The 15,720-nt window shown below is 44.3% G+C and overlaps 1 protein-coding gene across 1 annotated transcript in view; it reads right to left on the bottom strand.

The window, feature by feature from the left end:
• The window catches only part of LOC126210495 (uncharacterized), a 467,621-nt gene that overhangs the window by 90,486 nt on the left and 361,415 nt on the right, over nt 1-15,720 (bottom strand). The window lies entirely within an intron of this gene.

Genomic DNA, 15,720 nt, shown 5'->3' with positions numbered 1-15,720 from the left:
AAAATGTAAAAGTGGGGAGAGTAATGCGGATGGCAACTGCCTGCAGGCCGGTGTGCAACGTGATGGGATCGTAGTAAATATCATCCCGGACCAGCAACATAACCCCTCCATGAGCTGGGATACCTACCACAGGGGGTAGGTCAAAACGCACAGAGGTGTAGTATGCCAAGGCAATTTGATCGCATGGGCGTAGCTTCATTTCCTGGAGGGCTACGACGAGCGGACGGTGCAAGCGGAGCAGCAACTTCAAGTCCTCTCGGTTGGAGCGAATGCTGCGAATATTCCAGTGAATGAGTGCCATCGTAAGAAAAAAAAAAAAAAGGATGAAAGAAGGGGTCACCTCGAAGGCCGCTGAGAGCCTGGCTCCGAGCGAGTGCTGCCGCCGCTATCAGTAGGCGGACAGTCATCGTCCATTGGGTCTATAGGTTCATCGGCCATCTTGGGAAGATGGCCGGGAGGGGGAGCTTCCTCCGCCGGTGAACGGCCAGATGTTCGGCTACCAGCGGTGCGGCCAGGCGAAATGGAGGACGGCCTGGGGCGGCAACCGCTGGGTGGCGCAGGAGAAGAAATGCGCCGTGGCGGAGAAGGAGAACTGTGCTTCCTATGTGCCTTCTTGGAAGGTCGTTTGGTGGAAGGACCGGTCGAAGGCTGGGAGGTCGAGGTACGGAGGAAGTCTGCACGGGACAGTTCCTTCTTGAAGGCCCGTGCATCTGACTTCTGGGTCTTCGTCTTAGCAGAAGCTGATGAAGGGGCTGGTGTCTGTGGGGTGATGGGAGGAAGAGGAGACGTCGACCGCGCGATCTTAGCACTGGCCGAACGGACGACCGTGGTGCTGAAGGTCAGATCGCATGTCTGGATTGCCACCTCCCTGGTAGTCCGAGGAGAGGCGAGGACAGTACTGTATTTCCCCGCTGGGAGCAGCGTGGGCTTCCTACTAGCCAATAGCTTGCGAGCAGCCGAGGTGGACACTTTCTCTTTGACCCGAATTTCTTGGATACAGCGTTCTTCCTTATAGACAGGACAGTCGCGGGAGGATGCGGCATGGTCACCCTGACAGTTCACACAACGAGGAGACGGAGGTGGACAGTCACCCTCATGGGCATCCCTGCCACAAGTGACACATTTAGCCGCATTGGAACAAGACTGGCGAGTGTGATTGAAACGCTGACACTGGTAGCAGCGCGTAGGTGTCGGGACATAGGGGCGAACAGAAATGACCTCGTAGCCCGCCTTGATGCGCGATGGCAGCTGAACACTATCGAAGGTCAAGAAAAGTGTCCGGGTCGGTACAAGGGCATTGTTGACCTTTTTCATGACCCTATGGACAGCCGTCACGCCCTGCTCAGCGAGGAAAGATTGAATCTCCTCGTCAGTCAAGCCATCGAGGGATCTAGTATAGACCACACCACGAGACGAATTCAAAGTTCGGTGAGCCTCCACCCGGACAGGGAATGTGTACAGTAGTGTGGCCCGAAGCAGTTTTTGTGCCTGAAAGGCGCTCTCAGTTTCGAGTAATAAGGTACCGTTACGCAACCTGGTACAAGATTTGACAGATCCGGCTATGGCATCGACGCCCTTCTGGATAACGAAAGGGTTGACAGAGGAAAAATCTTTTCCGTCCTCAGATCGAGAAACGACGAGGAACTGTGGGGCAGGCGGTAGTACTTTTGTCACTGGTAGCTGGTCACGTTTCCGTTTTTAGGCAGAAGTCGAGAGAGATGGAGTGAAATCCATTGCGGAGGAATCCCCCATGATTGCCAGCGTCTCCGATGGCGCGCTCCTTCCTTGTGGGGACCCTCTCAGAGGGCACTCCTGCCTTAGGTGAATGTTTACACCTCAGGTCACACCTCCCGAGAAACAGACGGAGGGACCAATCGGCATGGTCAGAAGGTATCAGCTCAGGCAATCACCCCTCCCCGGGCCTGGCCTTTACCAGGGGGTACGCGCGTGCCTTACATGTCTACCCAGGGCGGGGAATTACGCGTTACCCCGTCACCGGCTACGCGTGCGAACGCGTGGGTCGGCCTTCAGGCGCGCACAGGGAGGAAGGAAGAAGAGGAAAAAGAGGAGAGAGAGGGAGAGAGAAGACAGACTGTCTCAAACGCCGAGGCGGAGACCAGAGAAGGCAAGGAGAAGAAGGCAATGAGAAGGCAAGGAGGAGAAGGCAATGAGAAAGCAAGGAGGAGAAGGCAATGAGAAGGCAAGGAGGAGAAGGCAATGAGAAGGCAAGGAGGAGAAGGCAAAGGAAAGAGTAAGGAAGACAGTGAGGAGGAGAAGAGCAAAGAAAGGAACCAACCAAAGGAAGGAAGAAACGAGAAGTGAAAAAGCAAAATGACCGCAAATAGAGGTCGTGGAACCGTCCGTCTCCGGACGCAGGCGCTAACTACCCCCTTGAGGGGGAGGGACTCCTTTTAGTCGCCTCGTACGACAGGCAGGAATACCTCGGGCCTATTCTAATCCCCGGACCCACAGGGGTGAAGTAACTCCTGTGACTGGGCATAGGATGTTTTGATCAAGACTGACCTAGATCTCATTTTGGACAAGGTCTCCATCTCCCTGAACGTGTCCTCTAAATGCTCAATAAAATACTGAGGCTTCGTCATGAAAGATTCCCCATTAGCTCTCTAACATACAAGGTACCGTGGCAAATAAGATCCGCTGCCATCCTTAGCCTGACTTTCCTCGCATGGTGTGGCCAGGGAGGGGAACGATTTGGAGTCTTATTTCTGTGCGTTGAATTGAGCTCGTAATCACTTAGAGACTGCTGGTGTTTCACCACCAGCAAGAGATGGACTATGCTTCATTGCGTGTCATCTGCCCCAGTGCCACCCACTCGGGCCAGGGGCTCTCCCCGCAGGCACCACCAAGCCGCAGCAAAAGCCACTTGACAGAATGGCCATTGCCGGGGGCCCCGATGCCCCAGGGGGATGGGCATCTACCCCTTAGCATACATGGGGAGTTAACAGCACAGGCATCAGCAGAGCGATCCCTGTGTGGTCAGGGGGCTACAACCAACAGGGTACATGGCAGTCCCACCACAATGGACTGGCTATCGTGCTGGATATTGGGTGCAAAGAAGTCCATGGTCATCGTCGACGCAGAAATCGACACTGCGTAGTGCATGGTGGAAAACACACCCAGGAAGTTGTCCTAGCCCAAGAGATGGAGAATGGGCAGGACTGCAATGCGATGACGAGAAAGTGGGCTGAAGATCTCAATGCATAATGGACACGATGAATCTCGTAAGGTGCCCTTCCCCAATTGGCTCACTCTTCGGGATAATTTTGAAGAATGGAGGTCAAACCCTACAGGGGACCATCACATAAAGGCCGAAACATGTGGCACTCCTTATAGTCACCTTGTACGACAGGCAGGAATACCTCAGGTCTATTCTAACCAGCAAACCGTGACAAGACGCCTCAGACTGCACGGCGACCCCGCGTTGCACCATAGGCTGAAAGTGCTTGTTATGTTGTTGGGTATCTATGGTCCCAGTAACGGTGTTATCTAGTGGCAACCACCTCACGCAGATCACAACCACCAAGCTACAAATATAGCAATTGACGCTCTCTAGTGGCCAGACACTTAACTTTTAGCACTGAAAAGATATAAGATAGATCTGTTTTTAAGTTGCTGCAGTATACTCGGACTTTTAAGTTTCTGTGAAAATAATAAGAACAAGATAACTTCTGAATTTTATGTTAAAGGGTTAATAAATAATATTGAGCATTATTATGGTATATTTGCAGAAGAAGTGCAGTAAAGATAGATATAGAATCACTGTTTTGTTATCTTTCTACCTGCTCAACCACTGCTTGGAAACTATGCAAACATGACTGGCTTTTGCTTAGTCCAATGACAATGTACCACAAAAATACTGTATTTCTGAATGCTTGACCACCTGGAGCTTACACTTTTATTGCTTCCTATTCAGGCCATGCTCTGCATATAACAAATTTGGACAAATCGGTGATGACAAGTGCAGTCCTCACATTAATATTTTTCTTCATATTTCTGTGCATGCCCAGTAAAGGGTTAAGTATATATTATGTAACTCAAAAATTAAAAAAATCAAGTGACTGTCATTTTTAATGAGTCATTATCAGAAAACAGATTTACAGTAGTACAAGTACAGATAATGTTACAAGCCTCTTTACATACTATATGAAATTAGTGTTTTAAATACATGAAAATTAAATTTATATTACATACTGACCATTTTAGCAACTCTGAATTGTCGACCTTTGTTTGAGTAACATTTACAATTGATAATCTAAGCTGAAAAGTAACTATCGTAAGTTAATTTGATACAGAAGTAAAGCAATGGTTACAACGCTTTACAAAACAGTTATTGAAGATGAATTTTTACAGGTAATGTTTTTGTATTTCCAAGTACTCCATAGTGTTCAGCCCATAAAACAATATTGACATTTGCATCCATATTAGAGATGTAGTCATTAAAAATGACTACAAAATTCTAACATGAAATTATTTCCACATGCACAATACACAACATTAGCAAAACTAAATTACTTCTATAAAACTGAAGTAACACTATTTACAACATTAATAATATTCCCATCTAAAGCAAGTAACAAAAACAAAGTACACACACATTCAGATTACAGTTAAGTTATCTCCATACATTCTGAGAACTCACTGAATTTGTTCTCTTAACACAAACAGCACAAAATTTTTCTGAATATATTATTCTCATTAGCTGACAATTTCCCCAAGCCCACTCTCAGTCCACCATTGGGTCATTCTGTGTGAAATCAACCAATAATGTGAAGTTGAACCGCTATTTAGAGTTTGATTTATGTAATTTTATTCTATCCCTGTAAACAAAAAGATTATCAGTATCTGGGCTGTCAGGAATCAGGCCATCGGTTCATTTCACATGGTCTGATCCATTACAATAGCATTTAAGCATTTTCATTTTCATACTTGTTAAATTATGGTTTTCATGCATCTGATGCAGACATAACACATGATAAAAATAAAAATTTAAATATTTCATTGTTGTTGTGGTCTTCAGTCCTGAGACTGGTTTGATGCAGCTCTCCATGCTACTCTATCCTGTGCAAGCTTCTTCATCTCCCAGTACCTCCTGCAACCTACATCCTTCTGAATCTGCTTAGTGTATTGATCTCTTGGTCTCCCTCTACGATTTTTACCCTCTACGCTGCCCTCCAATGCTAAATTTGTGATCCCTTGATGCCTCAAAACATGTCCTACCAACCGATCCCTTCTTCTAGTCAAGTTGTGCCACAACCTTCTCTTCTCCCCAATCCTATTCAATACCTCCTCATTAGTTATGTGATCTACCCACCTTATCTTCAGCATTCTTCTGTAGCACCACATTTCGAAAGCTTCTATTCTCTTCTTGTCCAAACTAGTTATCGTCCATGTCTCACTTCCATACATGGCTACACTCCATACAAATACTTTCAGAAACGACTTCCTGACACCTAAATCTATATTCGATGTTAACAAATTTCTCTTCTTGAGAAACGCTTTCCTTGCCATTGCCAGTCTACATTTTATATCCTCTCTACTTCGACCATCATCGATTATTTTACTCCCTAAATAGCAAAACTCCTTTACTACTTTAAGTGTCTCATTTCCTAATCTAATTCCCTCAGCATCACCCGACTTTATTTGACTACATTCCATTATCCTCGTTTTGCTTTTGTTGATGTTCATCTTATATCCTCCTTTCAAGACACTGTCCATTCCGTTCAACTGCTCTTCCAAGTCCTTTGCTGTCTCTGACAGAATTACAATGTCATCGGCGAACCTCAAAGTTTTTACTTCTTCTCCATGAATTTTAATACCTACTCCGAATTTTTCTTTTGTTTCCTTTACTGCTTGCTCAATATACAGATTGAATAACATCGGGGAGAGGCTACAACCCTGTCACACTCCTTTCCCAACCACTGCTTCCCTTTCATGCCCCTCGACTCTTATAACTGCCATCTGGTTTCTGTACAAATTGTAAACAGCCTTTCACTCCCTGTATTTTACTCCTGCCACCTTCAGAATTCGAAAGAGAGTATTCCAGTCAACATTGTCAAAAGCTTTCTCTAAGTCTACAAATGCTAGAAACGTAGGTTTGCCTTTTCTTAATCTTTCTTCCAAGATAAGTCGTAAGGTCAGTATTGCCTCACGTGTTCCAACATTTCTACGGAATCCAAACTGATCTTCCCCGAGGTCGGCTTCTACCAGTTTTTCCATTCGTCTGTAAAGAATTCGCGTTAGTATTTTGCAGCTGTGGCTTATTAAACTGATAGTTCGGTAATTTTCACATCTGTCAACACCTCCTTTCTTTGGGATTGGAATTATTATATTCTTCTTGAAGTCTGAGGGTATTTCGCCTGTCTCATACATCTTGCTCACCAGATGGTAGAGTTTTGTCAGGATTGGCTCTCCCAAGGCCATCAGTAGTTCTAATGGAATGTTGTCTATTCCCGGGGCCTTGTTTCGACTCAGGTCCTTCAGTGCTCTGTCAAACTCTTCACGCAGTATCTTATCTCCCATTTCGTCTTCATCTACATCCTCTTCCATTTCCATAATATTGTCCTCAATTACATCGCCCTAGTATTAACCCTCTATATACTCCTTCCACCTTTCTGCTTTCCGTTCTTTGCTTAGAACTGGGTTGCCATCTGAGCTCTTGATATTCATACAAGTGGTTCTCTTCTCTCCAAAGGTCTCTTTAATTTTCCTGTAGGCAGTATCTATCTTACCCCTAGTGAGACAAGCCTCTACATCCTTACATTTGTCCTCTAGCTATCCCTGCTTAGCTATTTTGCACTTCCTGTCGATTTCATTTTTGAGACGTTTGTATTCCTTTTTGCCTGCTTCATTTACTGCATTTTTGTATTTTCTCCTTTCATCTATTAAATTCAATATTTCTTCTGTTATCCAAGGATTTCTATTAGCCCTCGTCTTTTTACCTACTTGATCGTCTGCTGCCTTCACCACTTCATCCCTCAGAGCTACCCATTCTTCTTCTACTGTATTTCTTTCCCCCATTCCTGTCAATTGTTCCCTTATGCTCTCCCTGAAACACTCTACAACCTCTGGTTCTTTCAGTTTATCCAGGTCCCATCTCCTTAAATTCCCACCTTTTTGCAGTTTCTTCAGTTTCAATCTGCAGTTCATAACCAATAGATTGTGGTCAGAATCCACATCTGCCCCAGGAAATGTCTTACAATTTAAAACCTGGTTCCTTTGTCTCTGTCTTACCATTATATAATCTATCTGAAACCTGTCAGTATCTCCAGGCTTCTTCCACGTATACAGCCTCCTTTCATGATTCTTGAACCAAGTGTTAGCTATGATTAAGTTATGCTCTGTGCAAAATTCTACAAGGCGGCTTACTCTTTCATTCCTTCCCCCCAATCCATATTCACCTACTATGTTTCCTTCTCTCCCTTTTCCTACCGACGAATTCCAGTCACCCATGACTATTAAATTTTCGTCTACCTTCACTACCTGAATAATTTCTTTTATCTCGTCGTACATTTCATCTATTTCTTCATCATCTGCAGAGCTAGTTGGCATATAAACTTGTACTACTGTAGTAGGCATGGGCTTTGTGTCTATCTTGGCCACAATAATGCGTTCACTATGCTGTTTGTAGTAGCTAACCCGCACTCCTATTTTTTTATTCATTATTAAACCTACTCCTGCATTACCCCTATTTGATTTTGTATTTATAACCCTGTAATCACCTGACCAAAAGTCTTGTTCCACCTGCCACCGAACTTCACTAATTCCCACTATATCTAACTTTAACCTATCCATCTACCTTTTTAAATTTTCTAACCTACCTGCCCGATTAAGTGATGTGACATTCCAAGCTCCAATCCGTAGAACGCCAGTTTTCTTTCTCCTGATAACGACGTCCTCTTGAGTAGTCCCCGCCCGGAGATCCGACTGGGGGACTATTTTACCTCCGGAATATTTTACCCAAGAGGATGCCATCATCATTTAATCATACAGTAGAGCTGCATGTCCTCGGGAAAAATTACGGCTGTAGTTTCCCCTTGCTTTCAGCCGTTCGCAGTACCAGCACAGCAAGGCCGTTTTGGTTAATGTTACAAGGCCAGATCAGTCAATCATCCAGACTGTTGCCCCTGCAACTACTGAAAAGGCTGCTGCCCCTCTTCAGGAACCACGTTTGTCTGGCCTCTCAACAGATACCCCTCCCTTGTGGTTGCACCTACGGTATGGCCATCTGTATCGCTGAGGCACGCAAGCCTCCCCACCAGTGGCAAGGTCCATGGTTCATGGTTCATGGTTCATATTTCATATTTCATTAAAAACATAAAAAAGCATATTGGGAGTTGGTCAAATTGTAAATCAGTATAAAAACTTAGACTTTAGGTGTTAATGCAGTATTTGATAAAAAAACAACTGAATCACGAACGTCAGGCTGCAATGTGTTCAAAGATCCAACACAAACTACCGATGAGGATTTATACGGGTTAATTGATTTTCTGGTGCTACGTCGTACTGGAGTTGCCACATAATGCAAAGATTTTGGCTCCACACCAAGGTCAGCACTCAGCCTGCAATATAAATAACTTTGTAAACAAACAAGACATTAACATGCTTAACAAGATGACAAATGTGTCCCTACAAGATAGACAGTAAAATTGAAAATGTTACTCTATAAAAATTGATGCAACGTAAAAATTTAATACCCACAAACTTGAATCAGATTTCTTCACTTGCTGAGAGAAACAAATGTAATGAAGAGAACATGCTACCAGTGATGACACTGAAGTAATTTTCAACACTAGTACTTGACCAAGTCAGCATATGGTTAATGAACACTATGTTGTGCATTAACACACTAAGGTAAATCCTGAACATCTACACTGGATGTGATGGAGAGATGTAACGAACTTTGAGAGTTTGAAACCAGGACATGAAGCTCTACATCCAAATGATGCCTCTCAGCAGCAGCAATGTATATTTCAATATGAAAATTCCACTACTACTTCACATACAAAATATTTATTTAATTTGTACTATTAGCCCTCTAACTACTAATCAAATTATAAATTCATCAACAGAAGGCAACTATATCACCTTGTGTACTCTCTTCAAATGAAGAATGCGACACAAGTAGTTATTCCACAACAGAGGTGCAAATCATGTAAATATCTCCATTCTTTTGACAGTTCATAGAATTTAAATCTCTATTGTTACAGGACACAATTTGTTAACATCAGAGGACCAAAATTGCAATAATAGTGAAACAAATCTTAACGGTAAGCAAAAGGTGACCATGTTGTCATTTCTAAAACTCTGTTAAGTTCAACACTGATTGTATGAATTATTCTGTAATGGTTTAAGAGGGTGGTATTATAGATCACAACAGTATGGTTATCAGTGATCTGGATATAAGCATATGGGTTTAGTTAAAAAAAATGTTTATATATATGCCTTTCCTCACATGCAGTACTACTGTCAATGCATAACAACCAGCCACAAGTGCTGGCTTATTCACCAACAATCATTAACACTCAAGGAGATCAAAAGATCCAGCTTGGGTAAAATATTACTCTAACTAAGGGCTCATGTTCAGAGGATGTCATGTTTCCAAATAGAGAAGGAATTAGCATATTTCATTAAAATATAAGAGGTATTAGAGATAAGCTTATAGATGTTGACACTGAAATTATTGGTATGTCAGAGGACCACTTAAATAATTTGACAATTCAGATGCTTCCTTTACCAGGATACAGATTAGCTGGCTGTTTTTCAAGAAGTTACTTGCGGGTGGAGGAGTGGCTATATACGTTAAAAAAACTAAACTTCTAATGGTTGTTGTTTATAGGTCGCCTAACTCTGGCTTCAGACCATTTCTGCTCAAGCTAGAGTGGGTTCTTGATTCACATTGTAAGAAGTACCAGAAATAAGTTGTATGTGGTGACTTCAATATAAATTTTATATATAACACAAAAAAAGGATGTTGGTAGATCTCCTAAATTCATATGATCTGATACAGATTGTGTTTTTTGCAACTACAATGCAGGGGAACAGTAGCACAGCCTTAGACAATATTTTTATTCATTCTTCATTACTAGATGGGCGTTCTGTTAGTAAAAGGGTGAATGGCCTTTTGACCATGATGCACATATTTTAATACTAAAAGGCTTTTGTATTCAAACACATGTCACATATAATTACAAACTATGTAGGAAAGTTAATCCAACAGCAATAGCGTTTTTTTAAACCTTGCCAAGGAACAAGAGTGGCTGGATGTTTATAGTGCCATTAGCATAAATGATAAATACAATGCTTTCCTTAACACATTTCTCATGCTCTTTGAGAGTTTCTTTTCATTAGAATGTTCTAAATGGGGTACTAGCAGTAATAGGCAGCCCGGGCGGCTGACTAATGGGATAAGGATATCATGTAGAACAAAGTGGGAATTATATCAAACTGTTAGAAGTAGTCACAATCAAGCTATAGTAGCCCATTACAAACAGTATTGTAAGATACTTTAAAATGTTATTAGGAACGCAAAGAGAATGTGGCAAGCAAATAGAATAGCTAATTCACAGGATAAAATTAAAACCGTATGATCACTTGGGAAGGAACTGTCCGGTCAGCAGCACAACGTCGACGATATAAAGTCAGTTCGTAGTAAAAATATTTATGTTACTGATAAATCAGATATATGTACAGTATTTAACAATAATTTTCTGCGCATTGCTGGTGAATTAAAAAAAATTTAGTTTCTACAGGGAATCATATAACTTTCTTGGCAAATGCCTTTCTGAGATTGATGTCTGAAATACTCCTCTGTGATACAGACAAGGGGGATTGAGTCTATAATTAAATCACTGAAGGCTAAGGTTGGTTGGTTGATTGGTTGGTTGGTTGGTTGGTTTTGTTTTGGGGTTTGATGGGGGCTAAACATCGAGGTCATCAGCCCCCTGTTCCAAATAGACATACTTGTAAAAGGCCTATACAGTAAAAGTGTAACCTCTGCACCCAGAGGGAGGGAACACCAAGGGGTACAGAGCTACAATTATCACCGCAATAACACGAAATAGAGGACAATTAAAAGGAGCACAGCAAATAGTTGACTAGAGTAAAACAGACTACAGTGGTTGATGGATCTGGTAAAAGGTCAACCACTCACCAACAAACGAAGAACCTCCAGCTGGAAAGCGTTGATAGAGGTACGAACACAACTTGTTACCATAAAAGACACTATTTTGGTATCCACTTCACAATTAAAAGTTGCTGGAGTGTGTGTAGCTTGAGGAATCATGTGAGATCGCCCACACTATAATGAGTGATAAAACCCAGTTGTACGGATAAAACTTAAAACTGATTCAGTTATAGAGGCATCGTCACCTAGAATTAAAGAAAGTGCAGCTGCTAAATTAAAGGACTGCCTTAAGGGGGCTAAAAGGGGGCAGTCCATCAGAAGATCGACCACTGTCAGCCCTGCATCACAGCGACACTTGGGCGGATTCTTACGGCGAAGGAGATAGCTGTGGGTCAACTGCGTATGTCCAATTCGGAGACGGCAGAGAACAACTGAGACCCTATGCGTGCTCCTCAAGGATGAGTTCCATACGGCCGTGGACGACTTTACCATGCGGAGCTTATTTGGTGTGTTCAAGACAGACCATTCAGAGTTCCACACATCGCGGACCTTGCGATGTAGGGCTGACCGGAGATCTCTTTCCACGAGACCAAGCTCCAGGGGTGGCGAAGTGGTGGCCTGCTTGGCCAACCGATCGACACGTTCGTTTCCTGGAATGCCGATGTGGCCCGGGGTCCACACAAACGTCGCTAACGACCACACTCGGCAGAGCAAAAACAGCATCTTTAATACCGTGCATCAAAAGGTCCCGAGAAAAACACTGGTCGAGTGCTTGCAATCCACTCAGGGAGTCACTGCAGATGACAAATGACTCCCCAGGGCAGTAGGAAAGGTGGGAGAGTGCACGATAAAGAGTAACCAGCTCCGCAGAGAAAACACTGCTGCCACAAGGCAGGAAATGCTGCTCAACGTAGTCGCCGTGGATGATAGCAAACCCAGTGCATCCATCGACAACAGAACCATTGGTGTAGACTACATCTGCATCGCGATATGAGGCAAGAAGAGCAATGAATTGTTGACGAAGACTGGTAGGTGGAACGGAGGACAGAGTCGCAGGACAAACCCAAGCAAAGCCGCAAGTGAGGGAGGGACCAAGGAGGGGCACAAGAAGAGGGCTGGAAGGATGGAGGAAGGGGAAAGGACTCTAGTGACGAGAGAAGGGAACGAATGCGGACCACGATCGGGAGACCCGACCTAGGCTGCCATCGTGGGGAGGGGAGTACAGAAGATTGAAAAAGGAGCCTGTGGTTTGGGCCGTGGGGTGATTGGTGGTGGTGGTGGTGGTTAGTGTTTAACGTCCCGTCGACAATGAGGTCATTAGAGACGGAGCGTAGGCTCGGGTTAGGGAAGGACTGGGAAGGAAATCGGCCGTGCCCTTTCAAAGGAACCATCCCGGCATTTGCCTGAAATGATTTAGGGAAATCACGGAAAACCTAAATCAGGATGACCAGAGACGGGATTGAACTGTCGTCCTCCCGAATGAGAGTCCAGTGTGCTAACCACTGCGCCACCTCGCCCGGTCCGTGGGGTGAGGCATGGACATGGGCGATGTATGACACAAGCAACTGTTGTTGGCAGAATCTTAGGGGAGGGATTCCAGCTTCTACAAGAAGGCTAGTCACCGGACTAGTGCGGAGGGCACCTGTCGCCCGTCTGACGCCACAATGGAGAATCGGATTGAGGATCTGCAACGTTGAAGGTGCTGCTGAGTCGTACACCACACTCCTGTAGTCAAGACGGGACTGGACTAAGGCCTTATAGAGCTGTAGGAGGGTTGTTCTTGCAGCCCCCCAAATGGTGTGGCTGAGGCAGCGAAGGATGTTGAGGTGCCGCCAGCGCCGTTGTTTAAGCTCGCGAAGGTGAGGTGTCCAAGTGAGCTGAGCATCAAACAGCATGCCAAGAAAGTGATGCGTCTCCTCAATACGAAGGAGTTCATTGGCAAAGTAGAGCTCTGGATGGTGGTGGACTTTTTGACAACGACAGAAATGCATCACTCGGGTCTTAGAGGCTGAGAACTGAAAACCATGGTTGGATGCCCAAAAATGTGTCTTACGGATAGCTCCCTGCAGCCACCGTTCAGCAACACTGATGCTTGGGGAACTGTAATAAAGACAAAAGTCATCGGCATATAGAGAGGAACAGACCGATGAGCCCACCGCAGCCGCAAGACCATTAATCGCAACCAAAAAGAGAACACTGAGAACCGAGCCCTGCGGGACATGGTTCTCCTGAATAAGAGCAGAGCTAAAATAAGTGCCAACTCCAACCCGAAAGGAGCGATTGGAGAGATAATTCCGTAGAAAAATCGGAAGTGGAACCCTTAAGCCCCATTCGTGCAGCGTAGCAAGGATATGATGGTGCCAGGTGGTATCGTACGCTTTCCAAAGATCAAAGAAAGCAGCAACTAGATGTTCTCGCCGAGTAAAAGCTGTACAAATAGCCGACTCTAGCGAGACTAAATTGTCTATTGCTGAGCAGCCCTGATGGAAGCCCCCCCCTGTTGCTGGGCCAGGAGGCCCCGAGCTTAGAGGACCCACATGAGCCGCCGACTCACCATCCGTTCCAGGAGTTTGCAGATAACGTTGGTAAGGCTGATAGGGCGATAGCTACCAATCACCAGCGGATCTGCACCAGGTTTCAGCATCGGGATGGTAACGCTATCCTGCCAACGTGTTGTGAAAACGCCCTCCATCCAGATGCGGTTAAACAGGGCGAGTAATTCACCCTGATAGTGCACCAAGAGATGGCGAAGAAACTGGTTGTGAACTCGGTCTGGACCTGGAGACTTATCGGGGCAAGCTGTAAGTGCACTTTGGAACTCCCATTCACTAAACGGGGCGTTGCATAGTTCCTAACAGTGCGTGCGAAACGTCAACTGCATATGCTCAGCCTGCTCTTTAATGGTGCGGAATTCTGCGCTGTAGCCTGCTGTCGCGGAACTACGAGCGAAGTACTCTGCCAGATGTTCAGCGATGGCGAGTGGGTCAGTACAAAGTGTACCCCCAGGAGAAAGGCAAGAGACAGACGCATGAGGGCGAAAGCCAAAAATGCGCCGAACCCGCGACCACACCTGAGATGGGGAGGTGCCAGAACCTATGGTGGCAACATATCTTTCCCAGCAGTCTGTTTGCTCTGCCAGATTAACCGCCGAGCCCGGGGCCGCAGCCGTTTAAAGGCAACCAGATTCTCTAGGGAACGATGACGCTGGTGTTGTTGCAGGGCTCACCAGTGGTCCCGGATAGCTTCTGCAATCTCTGGTGTCTACCAAGGGACTGACTTACACCTTAGGGTACTTTAAGAACAGGGGACAGTTGCCTCGGCAGCAGGAACAATGGCCATAGTGACCTCGTCCACTGCCAAATCAATGTCGCCAGGAAACGGAGCAATGGCCATAGTAGCTGAGGTGTAGGCTGCCCAATCAGCTCCACGAAGAGACCATCATGGCAGCCGGTCAGGAGGTTGGGATTGAAGAAGAGAAACCAGGATAGGAAAGTGGTTGCTACCACAGAGATGGTCGTGGACCCTCCAACTGAGGTATGGAAGAAGACCTGGGCTACTAAGAGAGAGATCAATGGCCGAGTATGTGCCATGAGTCAAACTAAAATATGTGGGAGGCACCAGTGTTAAGGAGGCAAATGTCCTGCTGTGCCAAGAGGGCCTCAACGTTCCTACCCTGGCCCGAGATCTGGGCCCCACCCCATAAAGGGTGGTGGGCATTTAAGTAATGGAATATAAACAAAACACAGTATGCTGAAATACGCTCAACAGAAAATTATTATGCAATGAAATTTACAGTAAAAATGAAATTAATGTTAATCATTTGGTACCATAGTTTCAAGTTTGTATACTAGTTACACTTGTGTATGGTGTTCTTTAAGCATACTACAATTTCATATGTATACATACTGTAAGTGATGATACCAATTATATGTAAATATGTTTCCAAGTGAATAAATCCCCTTCTATTCCATATATGTTTTATTCCGTTTTTAAGAGAAACAACTAAACACAATTGGAGTATGAGGGAGACACATTTATGTTGGGTAGACCTTTCCTCAGCTAAGATGACAGTCAGCACAGTAATCTAATATCCAAAGAGGAAATCATAAAATCATTCAAAAGCTACTTTAAATGTTCGTTTCTGATTTTGCTCTTGACTATAATGAGTTATTAATGAAAACAATGACATTCCAGGAACAATACCAAATGAGCTATGAAGAAAGGAAAGACATCTGGATGCTGTATTTAAATACAAATTGTTAAAGCTGAAGACAAGGTAAAACTAAAGGAACTATCAAACTTGACTGTACAGGAACATAATTTGCAAAAATAAACTATAATTATCTCAGCCTCTAATGTACAAGATACTTGGTGAAACTGTTGCCAACTTTCAAGTTAAGAATGAAATAAGAGACCGGAGTGCTGACTATAAATTACCTTTCTGATTTAATAAAAAAAATTTTTTTAAAAAAGTTAATAATGCAGAGACTGTGGCACACTCAGCTCAAAAAAGAATATGGAATTGTTGACAGACAAAAGTTAGTAGAAGTTCATGTCTATACAGAAAGAACGATGTG

The sequence above is a fragment of the Schistocerca nitens genome, chromosome 10, assembly GCF_023898315.1.
Source record: "Schistocerca nitens isolate TAMUIC-IGC-003100 chromosome 10, iqSchNite1.1, whole genome shotgun sequence".
Taxonomy (NCBI): Eukaryota; Metazoa; Arthropoda; class Insecta; order Orthoptera; family Acrididae; genus Schistocerca; species Schistocerca nitens.
The sequence above is the reverse complement of the archived record's forward strand: the minus strand, read 5'-3'. Positions and strand labels throughout refer to the sequence as shown.